Raw genomic sequence first — 16222 nt, 5'->3', positions numbered from 1 at the left:
ATCATTTATCGCCAATTTTTGGGAATCCTTTTGCACTTGTCTCAGGTTCCAGGCCCTCTAGTAGGTGGCGGTTGTGGGTCGTGACCTGCTGAGTGCACGCCGTGCCGCGGCCCTGCGGCAGGCATCCGGTCTCACTCGTCCACCCTCGAAATAGGTCGCGGGTTCAAATCCCCGCGCAGGTACATATTTTTTTCAGCCTTGTGCTATACTTGAAGGAAGGGGTAGGGTAGATTTTAGACAGGTCATGCCGAATTTGTTTATGTGGTCTCATTCACCCTCGAAACAGGTCGCGGGTTCAAATAGCCCGCGCAGGTCCAATTTTTTTTGTAGAACAGTTTTTTTTTTTCACAGCCTTGTACTATACTCAAAGGAAGAGGTAGATGTTAGACAGGTCGTGCCGAATTTGTTTATGTGGTGTAATCGGCAGCGCCATCACACCCCGAGGTGGGCGTGGCTGCTGCCTGCTCGGCGGGGCGGGGCGGGGCGGGGCGGGGCGGGGCGTTCCGGGGCGCCTCGCCGGGCCTAACGTATTAATATATTGCCGTCCGTCGGACTAATTACATAGCCATCGCGGAGGCGCCGACAAACAAGCGCCCCTGCCGCTTCCGCCGGGCCGCCGTCCGTCCACTGTCGAAACACGGAGGGAAAACCACCGATCGCCTCAAAATTTGGACAACGGTTTCGTCTTCAACGCGGCGAGCGAAAAATGGTCCCAAAGTTAAGTCTTAACTGATTGGCATAAAAAAAAAGGAGTGCTGCCCATGAAGTGGGTCTGGTGTCAAACGGCGTTATGTCAACTGAAAACGGACAAAATTTGCAGATGTGTGGGAAGAAGTCCAGAAAATCGTGGAAGCGTCCTCACAAGCTGCTAATCCACAGCCAATTTTCTTTTTCTGTGGGAAATTTCTCGTACAGTGGAAAGTGGTTCACATGTGTGTGAACGCCAGGAAGGTATTTCATGAAAATGAAAATTATTAGTGCGGCGGCCTGTGTCGGCGGCCCGTCTGGCACACTATGTCTGGCACCCCATGGCCAATTTGCCTCCATACGGCGCGCTCTAATGCAGGCCCTGTAGGCCCTGCAGGCCCTTCCCGACAGGACACTCCGCCCAGCTATTTGTCTTGATGAAAACGCCGAGCCGATGAGCCCACGAGGCGCAAGGCCGCCGCACGGCCCCGAACGAAGACCGAAGGGCCCAAAACCCGGAGGAGCCCGTTCGGGGATTGACAAACGAGCGTGGTGAATTCATGATTCATTTTCCTCACACCGAAACAACAGGTCCGCGGCCTAGTATGTGTTTACCGGCCGTATTTCGGTGTACGATTCCGAGGCGGCGCTCCGCGCGCATTAGGCGCAGAAGGGTGTCCAGGCCTTCCAGTGGCTGCTGCTCCACTAAAAGCCCAGCGGCGGTCGGTAGACTCCAGTGGGCTCCGGTCCAGCAGTGCCGAGGTCAGGTCAGGTGAGAGGACCAGTGGGCCGGGCGGGGCCGGGCGGGGTGGGGCGGCCCGGCATAGCATCTTCGCGTCGCTGTAAATCATCGGGCCGCACTGGAGTCCCCGCTGGAGACTGGAGATGCTGCTGGACTGCTGGAGCGAGCCTCTGGAGCCTGGAGCCTCCTGGAGCCGGAACCGAGCGAGCGGGCCGCACGGCAGCACGGCGGCATTCAAAGGGCCGGCCTGCCGGACTGCAGGGCTTGGCAGGGCTTGGCCGCGCGACGGGGAAATTAGTGAGGCGAATAAGTCCGTCAGCGCCCCGCCCCGCCCCGCCCCCCGCCCCGCCCCGCCCGCCACGCGCCCGCTCGCCCCGCCCCGCCCCGCCCCGCGACCCTCTCTCCGCCAAGGCAAGTCAGATTTGGGCCGAATCCCGCACAACTCACACTCTGGGCGGGCCGAAGGCTGATGCGGGCGGCGCGTGGCAGCGACAGCGACAGCACTGCGACCGCGGACTGCCAATACTCTTACAGTGGCGGCCCAAAACACCGAACCGCTTGCCGTGGGTCATGGGTGTTGTGCTGGCCAACGCGGCGGCCGGTTCAAACCGAAAGCTTTAGATAATCCATCCGCGCGGCCAGGCCGCGGGTTCGCATCCCCGCGTGATATTTTTTTGTCTCTTTTCTCCCGCACTGAGGAAGAGACACACGTGTCGCGCGAGAGTGGGCCCGCCGCGGACACCGCCGCGGACAACGCCGCGCCGCACCGCACCGCCTCGCGGACCGCGCCCAGTTCGGCGTCCCAGACCGGGCCCTATTCGGACCGGAGGGGACCGGACCACATTTCTCTCTCGCCTTTCGTCTTTCTCTTTCTCAGCGCGCGTTGGCCGTTTCGCTGTTCAGCGCTCCGCAGGTCCGCACAATTTCGCAAGCTCGTTTATTGGGACACATTCTGGAGGCCCTGGAGGTCCAGTCGGCCCGGCGGGGCGGCGGGGCTGGTCAGGCACAGTGGGCCAGAGGACCGGTAGAGGCGGCCAAAACTCTAGACGCGTTTTGAGCTCCAGAGTCGCTGAACAGGCCTCGAACCGAACGTGTGACCCCACCAATGGATTCCTCGTCCGGAGAGCAATCCATTGGGGGGGGGTCACACGTTCGGTTCGAGTCCTGTTTAGCGACTCTGGAGCTCAAAACGCGTCTAGAGTTTTGGCCGCCTCCACCGGTCTTCTGGCCCACTGTGCCAGGGCGTCGTCGCAGCGAGGCCGCGCCGCCGCGATGCCGGCCTGGCTGCCCGGCTCCATAGAGCGCCGCTAATTAATGGCACAGGTAGGGCGACATTAGGAGCCAGTTGCTGTCTCTCTCGCACCGACGGCGCGCCCCATGAGTGCGAGAGAGACACGGCGACGAAACCACTGTTCATCGCTCTGCTGTCCGCGCTGTCCAGGCCGGACCGGACGGCGGCCGGGCGCAGCAGCGGCAGCGACGCCGGCAGAGGCTCTCACCAACAAGGACGGAAGCATGCTCTAGCATGGGTGGCCCCTCCCAGCCTCCACAGGATTTCCAATTTCACGCTAAAATTCGATGGCGGTGTGAGAGGGAGCGCGAGGCAAGCCACCGGCAAGCCGTTGACGGTCTCGGACGCGGTATATATACACACCTTCGGCGCCGGGGCTGCTCCCGCACCACGGCAGCCTGGGCCAAGGCCTGGGCCAAGGCCTGGGCAGCCGCCTCCGCAGTGGAGTCCGCCACTTACCTGCAAACAAAACACGAGCACGAATAAGCGAGTCGTCCGCCGAGGCGGCCGGGGCCTGCCTGCAAGGCCTGCCTGCAGGGCCGAGGCGGCGGCGTGGCGGAGACCTGAACGCGCGGCCCAGGCTCTGCCGGCCAGGCAGGGGCGTAACTCGCAGCCTTATCGCTCTGCGGGGGCGAGGCGGGGGGAGGGAGGGGGCAACAGGTGAGTCGCAATGACAATTGCACCTGCCCGTCGACGGCGGCACGGTGGCAGTGCACCCAGCGCGCCACGGAGGGGGCTGAGATGACCATGCTCCGGACAATAGCCGCCCGGCTAAACTTTTCGGCGAGGGGACCGAGGGGGAGGGGGGAGCCAGGGTCAGTGCACTTCGTCCTTTGGCCTGCGCGCCGCCCGGGGGTGGTGGGGGTGTCTGGGAGTACGCAACACGCCGTCAATGTTTTGGGTCCGGCTAGGCAGGCGGCACCTCAGGGGGCCCCGCAGTGTGGGCCCCGCCGTCGTCCGTCCCCAATGGATGGACCCTGCCTCGGCAATTGGTTCCACGCCTTGCCAGAAAAAAAAACAAACAAATACCTGTTCGCTTCCGACCGCACGGCGCACTGGTTTGGTTCAGCGCGCGGCGTGCGCCGGGTTTGGTTCGAAACCCGCGAAACCCGGGAATTGGGTTCGCGTGGCGCCGTAAAGTTTCGTCCGGTTGTCACGTTGTCACGCCAGCTGAAGAATAGCACCACAGCCTCCGAAATCCTGGCCTCCTAGCGGCCGCCGTAGGTCCAGCCCGTCTCCAGGCTGACCAGCAGACCGATTCCGAGAGTGGTTTCCGTCGCTCTGTCTCTCTCGCACACCTATACGGGACGCCCCATGAGTGCGAGAGAGACCGAGCGACGAAAACGACCGTCAGTCTCCAGAGGCGACACGGCCAGGCGGACCGGCCCGTCCGGCCGTTCACCTCATCGACTGGCCATTCGTCAAACAGAACGCCATTCATAGAAACGGGCCGATATTCCGGCGTGCGTGCCAAAGGGTCCCCGGGAAAAGAATGGGTATGCATGAGCAGAAAAAATTAAAAAGAGGCACGAGTGTGCAGTGCAGGCAACATCCCGGGAAGAAGAGGCGGACATGGGGATGAAAGGAAAAGTGACGACGGACGGACCGCCGCGCCAACAAGTCAGTCAGAAAAACGGCAACCCAAACAGACCATTTTTTGGGGGCCGCCGCGGGTGCGTCGCAGTGCGTTGCCCCGTCGGGTACACCGTCAGGTACACCGTCAGGTGGGGGGCAGACGGACGCGCGGCGAGGCACGACACACTGAAAATTGAATGGCAAGACTGATGGCCAAAATTTGGTGAGACAAAAAAGTCTCGCCATTTTTTGGCGAGAAACAAAAGTCTCGCCATTTTTTTGGCGAGAAACTAAAGTCTCGCCATTTTTTGGCGAGAAACAAATGTCTCGCCAAAATATGGCAATAATTGCAACCCCACTCTATTTGATACTGGGAAATATATCCCAATCAAGATCACTCTGGTAAACACATCACTAACTACAGTCTTTCAATTACTCAAGTTGAAAATAATACAGGAAGCTATCACTTTCAGATATGAAAATATTAATGTTAGGTTATATGATGTGAATTTGGTTTGCGTCAGCAAAGCGTTGCCCAACTATTTACTTTTTTTTGTCATCGTTTAAAAAGACATTGGTCCAGTGGGAGGTCTCTTTCAGTGTCCATGTAGTTAGAGATAATGTCTTTAATAAGAGGCCTAAACAAAGCGACATCCATGATGACACAAGTTCTTACTCTCTCCTTTGACTTATTCCAATCCCCAGCTTAACCTTGCTGCACTTGGGCATTGTTGGAGGTTCCATGGACAGAACTCGGTTAATAAACTCGAGTTAAGAAAGTTCTGTGCACTATCTAGCACTCTCCGTTTCGCCGTCTCCACTGGACAAAATGCCAAAGTACAGCAGCAGCACTTTAAATCGCCAACACAGATATAATAAAGAAAACATTTTAGTGCACAGCAACAGGACTGCCATGTTGAAATTCATTTGTTGTCCTCGTTGTGTCGTCTGCTACAGTAGCATTTGTTTTGCGGTAGTGCCAACCTGCACTGCCTTCCAAAAGTAATTTTACAAGTAACGAAAAAAATGTATAGGTTGGCACTACCGCAAAACAAATGCTACTGTAGCAGACGACACAACATGGCAGTCCTGTTTGGTCCTGTTGCTGTGTTGCTTGTCTGTACACTAAAATGTTTTCTTTATTATATCTGTGTTGGCGATTTAAAGTGCTGCTGCTGTACTTTGGCATTTTGTCCAGTGGAGACGGCGAAACGGAGAGTGCTAGATAGTGCACAGAACTTTCTTAACTCGAGTTTATTAAGGGGAGGTTCTACTGAAAATATTGCATTTTTCAAATTGAGACCCAGTGTAAAAATTTGTTGCAGATGTATAGTAATACATAGTTAATGGTCAAACATGAAATTCAGAGCCCAATACCTCCCTCCAAATCCAGTCGAAGAGGTTTTTTCAGCCTGTTGTAGCAATATCTTAAAAAATTCTCCTACGCAAAGCATTTCAACGTAAACTGATGTTCTCGACATTTTTCACTTCTTTGGCTCATATGCAATAAAGCATGGCATCACCAAGACATGGGACCCAACAAATTTATTTTGTCGCTGCTTTTCAGAAAAAAAGTCACTAAAATATCAGAAATTTTAACATTTTCTTGAAATTTTATTGACATGCTGTCTTAAAAACACAGCTTACGGTTTTGTAATGGTCCCAGTATCTTACTAATGCCACGGTTTATCAATTATGAACCAAAGAAGTGAAAAATGCCCAGAACATCAGTTTACGTTGAAATACTTTGCGTAGGAGAGTTTTTCAAGTTACGACTGGAAATAGCAGAAAATTCCTCTTCGACTGGGTTGGGGGCTAGGTATTGCTCTCCAAACTTCAAATTTAACTATTTACTATGAAATACTTTAAATTTACAATGAATATTGATAATGGGACTCAATTTGAAGAAAGTAAGATTTTCAGTAGAACCTCCCCTTAACCGAGTTCTGTCCGTCCATGGAACCTCCAACAATGCCCAAGTGCAGCAAGGTTAGCTGGGGATTGGAATAAGTCAAAGGAGTGAGTAAGAACTTGTGTCATCATGGATGTCGCTTTGTTTAGGCCTCTTATTAAAGACATTATCTTTAACTACATGGACACTGAAAGAGACCTTTTAGGATCTGACTCACTGGACCAATGTCTTTTTAAACGATTACAAAAAAAGTAAATAGTTGGGCAACGCTTTGCTGACGCAAACCAAATTCACATAATATAACCTTACATTAATATTTTAATAACTGAAAGTGATAGCTTCCTGTATTATTTTCAACTTGAGTAATTGAAAGACTGTAGTTAGTGATGTGTTTACCGGAGTGATCTTGACTGGGATATATTTCCCAGTATCAAATAGAGTGGGGTTGCAATTATTGCCATATTTTGGCGAGACATTTGTTTCTCGCCAAAAAATGGCGAGACTTTAGTTTCTCGCCAAAAAAATGGTGAGACTTTTGTTTCTCGCCAAAAATTGGCGAGACTTTTTTTCTTTCCCCTAGGTTGGAATGAATTCTGACCTTTGACTTTTCAGTGCACGCAACACATTGTCCACCCCTTCGGACACTTTCCGTTTCTACGAAAAGTGAAGCGATGTCCCGAAGGCGCAGCCGAAGGCAGGGTGGCGAGTTACATGCGTTACGAATGGGCCCAACAAAAGGGAGGGATTGTGCAACGTATGCCCGGGCCATTCAGGGGGTTTACAACGTGTCCGTGTCTCGGCGTGTCTTCAATGAGTTATTCTCATACGCTGTGCTGTGACCACCTGATTGAATACTACAGTGCGTCAATGCAGGCAAAATCTGGCGACGCGGCGGCAAGTGCAAAAGTGCAGTGGACCAATTCTGAAAGTCGTTTACGTCGCTCTGTCTTTCTCGCACCTGTAAGGGACGCCCCATGAGTGCGAGGGGGAGACAAAGTGACGAAAACGGCTTTCGGAATCAGTCTGCAGCAAGCCGTTTGCGGGGCGCGGGAAGCGACCTGCTCGGCTAATCCTACGGGAGGGCAACGACTGCTCCCTCCACTTCGTGTCGCCTCGTGTCGCCTCGTGTCACTTCGTGTCACTTCGCGTCACTTCGTGTCACTTCGCGTCACTTCGCGTCACTTCGCGTCACTTCGCGTCACTTCGCGTCACTTCGTGTCACTTCGTGTCACTTCGTGTCACTTCGTGTCACTTCGTGTCACTTCGTGTCACTTCGTGTCACTTCGTGTCACTTCGTGTCACTTCGTGTCACTTCGTGTCACTTCGTGTCACTTCGTGTCACTTCGTGTCACTTCGTGTCACTTCGTGTCACTTCGTGTCACTTCGTGTCACTTCGTGTCACTTCGTGTCACTTCGTGTCACTTCGTGTCACTTCGTGTCACTTCGTGTCACTTCGTGTCACTTCGTGTCACTTCGTGTCACTTCGGCAGCAGCAAAAAGGCAGAGGCCGTTCAGTGCACCTTGCCATTATCAGGGATGGCCGTGGCCGCACCTTGAACCTTTACTTCTAATTGCGCGGCCGGGGCCATGCCTGTGGCCCTACAGTGGCCCCGCCAGGGCCTCTGCCGCCTCCATCGCCTCGCCTCATCGGCGGCCCGGCCGGCGCCGCTCAAAGCTGCTGAATTTTTATACGGGGGCGGTGCGCGTCTATTTACCAAAGGCCCCGGCTGGATAAAGGCGACCGGCCCCGGCTGCCCTCGTTGCGCGGACGACCGGGCCGGGCACACCAGTGTGGGCACACCGGCCAGGTAGGCACACTGGCGGGGCACGGCCAGCAAGGCAAGCACGGCCACTGCGCATTACCGCGCTTCAAATAAATCAGATTATTGCAGCCCCTGACGACGCCCGCCCGTCCCTCCGTCGGCCGCCCCAGTGCCGCCCCGGCCGCCGCGCACCTCCCCGACGACGACGCCAGCCACGGCACTGTCGCTCTGTCCCTCTCGCACTCATGGGGAGGCCCGCGTGGGTGCGAGAGGGACGGCACGCCGTTCGGTCTCCAAGGCGCCGGGTTCGGGCCTAATTAATCTCAGCGCAGCCCAATCGCCAGTCACGATTTCTGACCGTTACGGCAACTTGGTGCCGCGGGGCGCGGCGGCGCGGCGTCCGCGCGGCCTGGCCGGACTAGACGGCGTTGGCCGATGCCTTGCCGATGCAGATCGATGGGTGGCTAAGGACCCTCCATCATGGAGTAAGCCATCACGACGAGCACGAGGTCACGACGCCGGCCACACTCATTCCGAGAGTCGTTTTCGTGTCTCTCTCGCACTCATGGGACATGGGACGTGCCGTATGGGTGCGAGAGAGACACAGCGACTCTCGCAGGCAGTGTGCTGGCCCGCGGCCTCCGGAGCCGTTGATGACCCCGCGGCGCCTCCCTTCTACCTGCCCGCTGCACCGCGGCGGCGGCAGCGACATCCCCCTCGCATCTTTTTCGCGACCTTTTCACCATTTTTACGGAAAGGCATCCGGACACGGCGCGGCAAGGGATCGAGCGCCGTGTCACGTCGTGCCGCGCCATGCCGTGCCGTACCACGCCGTGCCGCGCCATGCCGTGCCGTGCCGCGCCGTGCCGTGCCGCGCCGTGCCGTGCCGTGCCGTGCCGCGCCGTGCCGTGCCGTGCCGTGCCGCGCCGTGCCGTACCACGCCGTGCCGCGCCGTGACGTGCCGTGCCGCGCCGTGCCGTGCCGCGCCGTGCCGTGCCACGTCGTGCCGCGCCGTGCCACGCCGTGCCGTGCCGCGCCGTGCCGTGCCGCGCCGTGCCGTGCCGCCGCACCCTCCGCGCCGCTTTTGCATATCGGCGACCCCGCGGCCGAGGGGTCCGGCCGGCCGGTCCGGTGATGAGCCGCCGAGGCGTTTCATTTCGCATGCCGTTGGACAGCGCGCAGCGTCGCGCAGCGCAAAAGAGCGAGGACCCGCAAAGAAAGGAAAGAAGACTTTGGCCGCGCCGAGGGGGAGGAGCAAAAAAACCGTTACGGCACACACACGTGTCGAATGACGATGACACGTCATCGGAGGCGACGATGACGACGGACGCGTGATGGAGAAGGCGGCACGGTGTGCGCATTTTGCCGTTTTGCTGCGTTTTCGTTATTTTTGATGGCGCGCCCGATTACCGCCACCAAACCCTCCCCGGCCGGGGAGAGAGAATCGCAATAAACGACGGAAAATTTCAATCGACCGAAGAAACCTCCTCTAGCTCGCGAAGACAGTGGCCGCGTCAAACGAGCGAAACGAAGCTGGAACGTTTTGACACGGGCTTTAGCGTGTCGAGTAGCGAAAGAGGTGAAACACTAACTAATTACGGACTTGGTGAGACATTTTAATTCTTTTTAATCACCCGGCCGAGTCAAAACTCTGGCCACGCCATAATAGATCAAGCCTAGCCAAGCGGGTCGTGCACCTTGGAGAACAAACGCCACAATGGAGAGGCGGCAAAAAAATGTAGTAATTCAAATCCGGAAGTTGGCAGCGGGGTTGCGAGCTCGCTGCGACGTGGTTAGCGCAGATTACTGCGTCAAGAACGCGCCAAAAAAACTGTTCAATTGTTTGTTTTAGGCCATGCCAGGCCGTGCGGGGCGCGGTGCGGGGGGTGTAGGGGAGGGAGGCGAGCATTGCTCAAGGCAACAAGGGGGTGACAGAAAGGGGGAGGATATTTTGACCACCAGCAGATTTGCCAAGACCTCCGCCGAGCGGAGTGCAACAGGTTACGAAAAAAAAAAAGATTTTAAAAAGATACAAAAAAGCGTTGTTTTTTGGCGGCGGGAGGGGGGGGGGATTGATGATGCGATCAATTCGAAAAGTTGTGGACGAAACCACCCTCCAAGTTTCTTTTCCCACAACGCACTCCCTCACGCTAACCAGCGGCCACCCGAGTTGGAAAAGGGGGGGGGGGGTGTCGCAAAAGTTGCCAACATTCAGGGGCAAAGAGCGACTTGTTGCCTACCTTCCAGGCGGTTCTGCCACATTTAGAGTGGAAAGGGGGGGGGGGGCAACGACCCCATTACCCCCCTGGATCCGCGCCTGTCAAGCGATATTCCACCTCGCTCTGTCTCTCTCGCATTCCAGCGGCACTCTCCATGAGTGCGAGAGAGACAGCGAGAAGTGTTGGCGGCGGAATCGCTCGACTGCACAATGGGCCAGAAGACCGGTAGAGGCGGCCAAACTTCTAGACGGGATTTGAGCTCCAGAGTCGCTAAACAGGACTCGAACCGAACGAGTGACCCCACCAATGGATTCCTCGTTCAGAGAGCAATCCATTGGTCGGGTCACACGTTCGGTTCGAGTCCCATTTAGCGACTCTGCAGCCCAAAACGCGTCTGGAATTTTGGCCGCCTCCACCGGTCTTCTGGCCCACTGTGGACTGACTACACGAGGCGCTTCCGGCAGCGGCGGATCAAATGCAATGTGGCGAGCAGAAGCATGTAGGAGCAAACACACGCAAGGCGCACCTCGTTCACGAAATCACCTTCGCGACATCTGGAGGCCAGCGACCTCAAGGAGCAGCACATCGCCGCGATGTTTACTTCGGCAAACAAGGGCTGCTGGTGCACTGTGTGCACTGTGTGCACTGCAGGCGCTGAATGTAGGCGGCATGAGGGATAGGGGACGGAAGCCGAGTCGACGACCTCCGAAAGGGTTGAGCAGAGGCCCAAAGGGACGCGTGCATCGGAGTGCCGCCGAGTTCAGCGACCCCTCCTTGGGGGAGGTCAAGGCACGCCGATCACTCCAATAAACGGAAGCCGCGGCTTGAGGGGTTCAGAGAGAGAGTGAGAGAGATAGTTGCTGTGTTTTATTGGTGCGATCGCCGCGGCGCGCGGTTCTCCTTTGCGTCCCGGCGAAAGGGTTGCCGACGAACCCTTTTCCGAGATATCGAAAGTCGTAAAATGGTACCCCGCATTTTTCGGAATCAGAGTGTAGAAAAACCGCGCGCACCGAAAACGAGAAACGACCCTCAATTTGACGTTTCTTTTTATCAAAGCCAAAGGACTGGGGGTAAAAGTGAGTGCGCCCAGGTGTATCACCTCTCCGACTGTCGCTCCCTTTGCCTCCACTTTCAGTAATGGCTTCATGCGAGCAAAGTGCCCCCGGAATCCACGCGCGCCGCGCGCGGCCTCCGAAATGGGTCCATCATCGGCAACCTCAGTGACGGCCTGGCCGGTGGCGGCGGTGGCGTCGGGGGCGCCGGGCCGCCACCCCGATCCGATCCCTATCTCGTCGGAGCGGGGGCGGAGCAGGCCCGGCACCAGCGATGGCGCAGAAGGGCAGGCCGGCGAGGTGTGAGGCAAGCCCTTCCTGGCGACGCCGGAGACCGGTGGGGGCGGTCAAAATCCCGGACGCGTTTTGAGCTCCAGAGTCGCTAAATGGGACTCGAACCGAACGTGTGACCCCACCAATGGATAGCTCTCCGAACGAGGAATCCATTGGTGGGGTCACACGCTCGGTTCGAGTCCTGCTTAGCGACTCTGGAGCTCAAAACGCGTCTAGAGTTTCGGCCGGCAGCGCCGCCGCCACTGTGCGACGCGGACCGCGCCTCGACCAGGCTGGCTGCACGCTGCTCATTCATCAATACACACGACTACCGACCGCCTTCTAATCCGCCGCGCTCGCCTCGCTTATTTGGGCCTCGCGATAAGCCATCTCGCAGTACCGACTGCTCGCCACAAATCGCTGCCAGATTTCAGGGGGCTGACGGGCGGGGCGGGGGGGGGGGGGGGGGGCGAATACATCAGTGTCGTCTGCCCGCGCCATTCCGCGCCGCGATGCTCCGCGAGGACCGCGAGTCCGGCCAGATACAGTCCGCTGACGCTATCCTGGGGCATTTATCTCGACCGGGTCGTAACGGGTGATGCCAGACAGGAAGGGATCCCTTATCGCGCGGACTATAGACGACTGTAGATGGCTCGCGATGCGAGATAAGCCGTCTTGCACTTACGCCCTGTGGCGGCCCGGCCTCCAGGGCCTCCACAGTGGCCTCCGGGCCTCCGGGCTCCGGGCCTCCGGGGCGCCGACCATCTCTCTGTCAATCAGAGTGGTCGTTCCCCAAGTGCAGCGGCGTCCATTCATACGCCGGCCGCGTCCGAGAGTCCGAGACCGCGGCCCGCGCCCCCGCCGCCCGGGCCTCTGGAGCCTGGCAACCGCCACCTCGCACGCGACCCCACGGACGCCGTGTGCCCGTGGCCGCCCCGTGGCCGCCCCAGACACGGCACGCGCGTTTTTGTCGGGCAATCAGGCTGATGTGAGTCGCGGGCCGAGAGGGCCGAGGTGGGGCGGACGGCGCCGGCGTCGTTAGAGGCGAGGGGGCGATGCATGGCGGAGCGAAGCGCCGGCGTCGCCACTGGAGTCACTCCCCCGGGGGCCTGCACTGGAGTCTCCAAACACGTCTTCATTTCGGACGTCAATTTTCTGCGAGGTGAGTTCCATGCAAAGATGTCGACAGATACCGGTGTGCTGGAGTCGGAGTCACCAAGAACAGAGGTCTAACCAAACTTACCCCAATTTCAAACTTAGATTTTCTCGGTAATTTCCATGCCACGATTTCTTATTTTTAAGTGAACGTTTCCAACTTGGACTTTGAGGCGAGGGCTTCGCGGACAAGGTGCGCCGCGGTTCAACGCTACTCTGCTCCAGATTTTCATTTTTTTTTTCGCAGGATGCGGGAGGCAAACGCCCATCTCCTGGCGTCCGGTCCGGCCTCGGCCGAGGCCTCAGCCGGCCGGGTCGGCGCGGTCGGTCGGCCCTTGGGCATTAGGCCCTGGTTCATTACAGGCCGTGCCGTGACGAGCCGCGCCACGCCACGCCGCGCCACGCCAAGCCGGGCATGTGGGGGTGACGAAGCAAAGGTGGCTAAGTGGACAGGAAGTGGCAGCGGGCAGCGCGCGGCAGCGTGCGTCGTCATAACACCCTTAACGCCGTGCTCGCTCAAATTGCTGCCTCGCTGCAGCAATGCCGCAATGACGGGTGTTGGTGGAGGTCCTGCCGCCACCGAGACCGGGCCGGGCAGCACGCCGTCGAGGCCCTGCCGCCCCAGCCCGGCCGAGCAGCACGCCGTCGAGGCCCCGGAGACTGCAGGCGGGAACTGGAGGGAGCGTCGCCTTAGACACGGCCGAGAATGATGAGGTGTTTGTTTACGCGGCCGAACAAACAGCCTCGCCACGGCCCTTGATTTACCTGCCACGGAGTTCGTTACTCAGGCTCACCTGCCCGCCGACGGGGCAGGCAGGGCCCAGCGTGGCGTAGGCCAAGCGACATTCGTTCCGCGCAATTTCGAATCTGGGTCGGGTGGACGAACAAGGGAGAGTGAGGGGTGCCGGCGCGGCCGTGGGGTGCCCCTTCGGGGTGCCGGATGCGGGGCGGCAGGTGGAGGGCGCCCCTCCCTCAACCCCCGAGGCCCCGGCCGGCCCCGCCGGGGTCATGGGAACCTCTCAGCCCGACAGCTGGCCCTGTGACAGTGCAGCCCTGAGTGACGACCGAAAGTGAAGGCAACTGTGCATACACAAGGGTTGACCCGGGGGCCGGCTCCACAGTGCGCGCTCTCTCTCCAGGGCGAAGACAAGACGGCCCCGCCTGGGTCCAGCCTGTTTCCATGCGCACCGCCGGATGTGGGCACCCACTTGTCGCGTTGCCGCCCCGCCGATAAGACGCGATAACCGTGATCATAAGATTCGATCGATACAGTCTCCGAGGTCACCGTCGTCCTCGTCCTGGCATCTGCTTCGTCCGTCGGCCCGTCCCACAGTGGGGCAGAAGGCCGGCGGAGGCGGTCCAAATCCCGGACGCGTTTTGAGCTCCAGAGTCGCTAAACAGGACTCGAACCGAACGTGTGACCCCACCAATGGATTGCTCTCCGAACGAGGAATACATTGGTGGGGTCACGCGCTCGGTTCGAGTCCCATTTAGCGACTCTGGCGACTCTGGCGCTCAAAACGCGTCTAGAGTTTTGACCGCCTCCGCCGGTCTTCTGGCCCACTGTGCGTCCGCGTCATCTGGCGCTCCCCCGCGCTGGCCCAGCCGGCGGCGGTGGAATCAATTCAAGAAAAATCGGAAGCAAAGCGAAGCAAAGTGCGCGTGTGAGCCGTTTATCTATGCGGCGCAACAGTTGGCTCCGAAAAAAAACACTTTCCCTGGCGGCGCGAGGCGAGGCGCTCTCCAGGCGCCCTACACTGTAGGCGAGCCTCAAGGAACACAACGCGCAGCGCGCAGCACCGCAGCTGTCCGTCCCATTACCCTATCAATGCGTTATTTACGCCCCAAGGTGTAGGACGCGTGCAGCCCGAAGCACCAGTGGTGCACCACACTCGAAAACCACAAGTCTGCCGCATCTCGCGCCGTATTTCACATCCTTTGTTTTTTTCCCGCTTCCTCGCGCCGCCGCGGCCGCCCAATGCCCCATCGTCCTGTTAATAACGAGAAGGAAAATTGGTGCAGCCGAGGGACTACCGCTGTCCTCCGGGTGAGTGGCCACTGCCGCCGCAGGAAAAAATCACGAGTAAATAAAGGATTACCACTAGAGTGGCCAGCCGGCCGGGCTCTGCTTTGGCCTTTGGACACGCCGGGTGCATTCATCTTCATCAGCCGGTCAAACAATGGTCCGGCCACCAGCCGCCCCGCCACGGCACAGGCGCAGCGCTTCATTCAGATTGATATTCTCGCTGCAGTACAGACGACGCATTGCGGTTCGCGTCGTCGGCCTGTCCTCGCGTGGGTGGCCTGCCGCTCCGCTAATGAGCACGTCGTCGGCCGCCACCGGGACGCGAACCCGCGACCAGCAGACTGATTCCGAGAGTCGCTTTCGTCGCGCTGTCTCTCTCGCACTCATGGGGCGTGCCGCACGATGCGAGAGAGGCAGAGCGGCGGAAACGACTTTCGGAATCTGCGGCGGGGCTGCGTTCCCCGCCTCCCGCACAGTGGGCCAGAGGGCCGACGGTGGTCAAAATCCCGGACGCGTCAGGGTCGCTAAATAGGACTCGAACCGAACGTGTGACCCCACCAATGGATTGCCCTCCGAACGAGGAATCCATTGGTGGGGTCACTCGTTCGGTTCGAGTCCCATTTAGCGACTCTGGAGCTCAAAACGCGTCTAGAATTTTGGCCGCCTGCGCCTGTCCTCCGACCCACTTGCGCCCCGGCCCCGCTGCAAGTTGACAGCCGAGAGAGCGCTGCCCCTGCACTGCGTCGTGCCGTCGCGCCACTGCAACACTACCTCGATAATGCCCTGCGCGCCCTGCGCCAGATGGCCCGCCGCTGCTGTGGTTTGATGAAGCGTGGCCGCGCCGGGCCCCTCACACTCACTCACTCACACACCTCGGGCGAGGCAGCGAGGGGCAGGCCCCGGCGGCCCCCAGGGCGCACGGAAGCACTCTTGTTCTTCTTATTAATTTCATTCTCATAATGGCGGCGGCCAGTGGGTGTTTACACTGGGGTCATTACTGCGCGGCTGGTATGAAAAATTGCCGGACGACGCCAGGCGGCCGTCTGGACAAACAGCAGCGGCGGGCAAGGGTTCGACTCCCCACGCACGGCACGCGGGACGCACGGCAATTTCATCGCGTCTTACGGTGTGCTGGGCGGGGCGGCGCGTGCAGGCCGCGGCTCCGCTGACCCGCGGCCCGCTGCGGCTGACCCCCGCCGTGGGGAAGGGTGCTGGCAGTGGCGTGGCGGTGCAGCGAGGGGTGCGGCAACAAGTGAGAGGCCTGCCGCCGGGACGCACCCCTCCGGGCCCCTCCCCCTCCCCCTCCCTTCACCGGCACCCTCCCGTCCTCCCGGCGCCACCACCCCTTGTCCGTCACCCTCAAGGTCAAGCGTGTCAAATGGGCATGAGGTCAGTCCGCGGGTCAGCCCGGGCGGCGCTGCAATGCGAAGGCTGCACACACGCGCCACGCAGTGCCACGCACCCCTGTGCGGGGAAAGGCGGCCTGCACCCCTTCGCGCTGCACCCCTTCTGCACCTGCACTGTAAC

This window comes from Thrips palmi, unplaced genomic scaffold, assembly GCF_012932325.1.
Source record: "Thrips palmi isolate BJ-2018 unplaced genomic scaffold, TpBJ-2018v1 HiC_scaffold_1, whole genome shotgun sequence".
NCBI classification, from domain to species: Eukaryota; Metazoa; Arthropoda; class Insecta; order Thysanoptera; family Thripidae; genus Thrips; species Thrips palmi.
Note: the sequence above shows the minus strand (reverse complement) of the source record.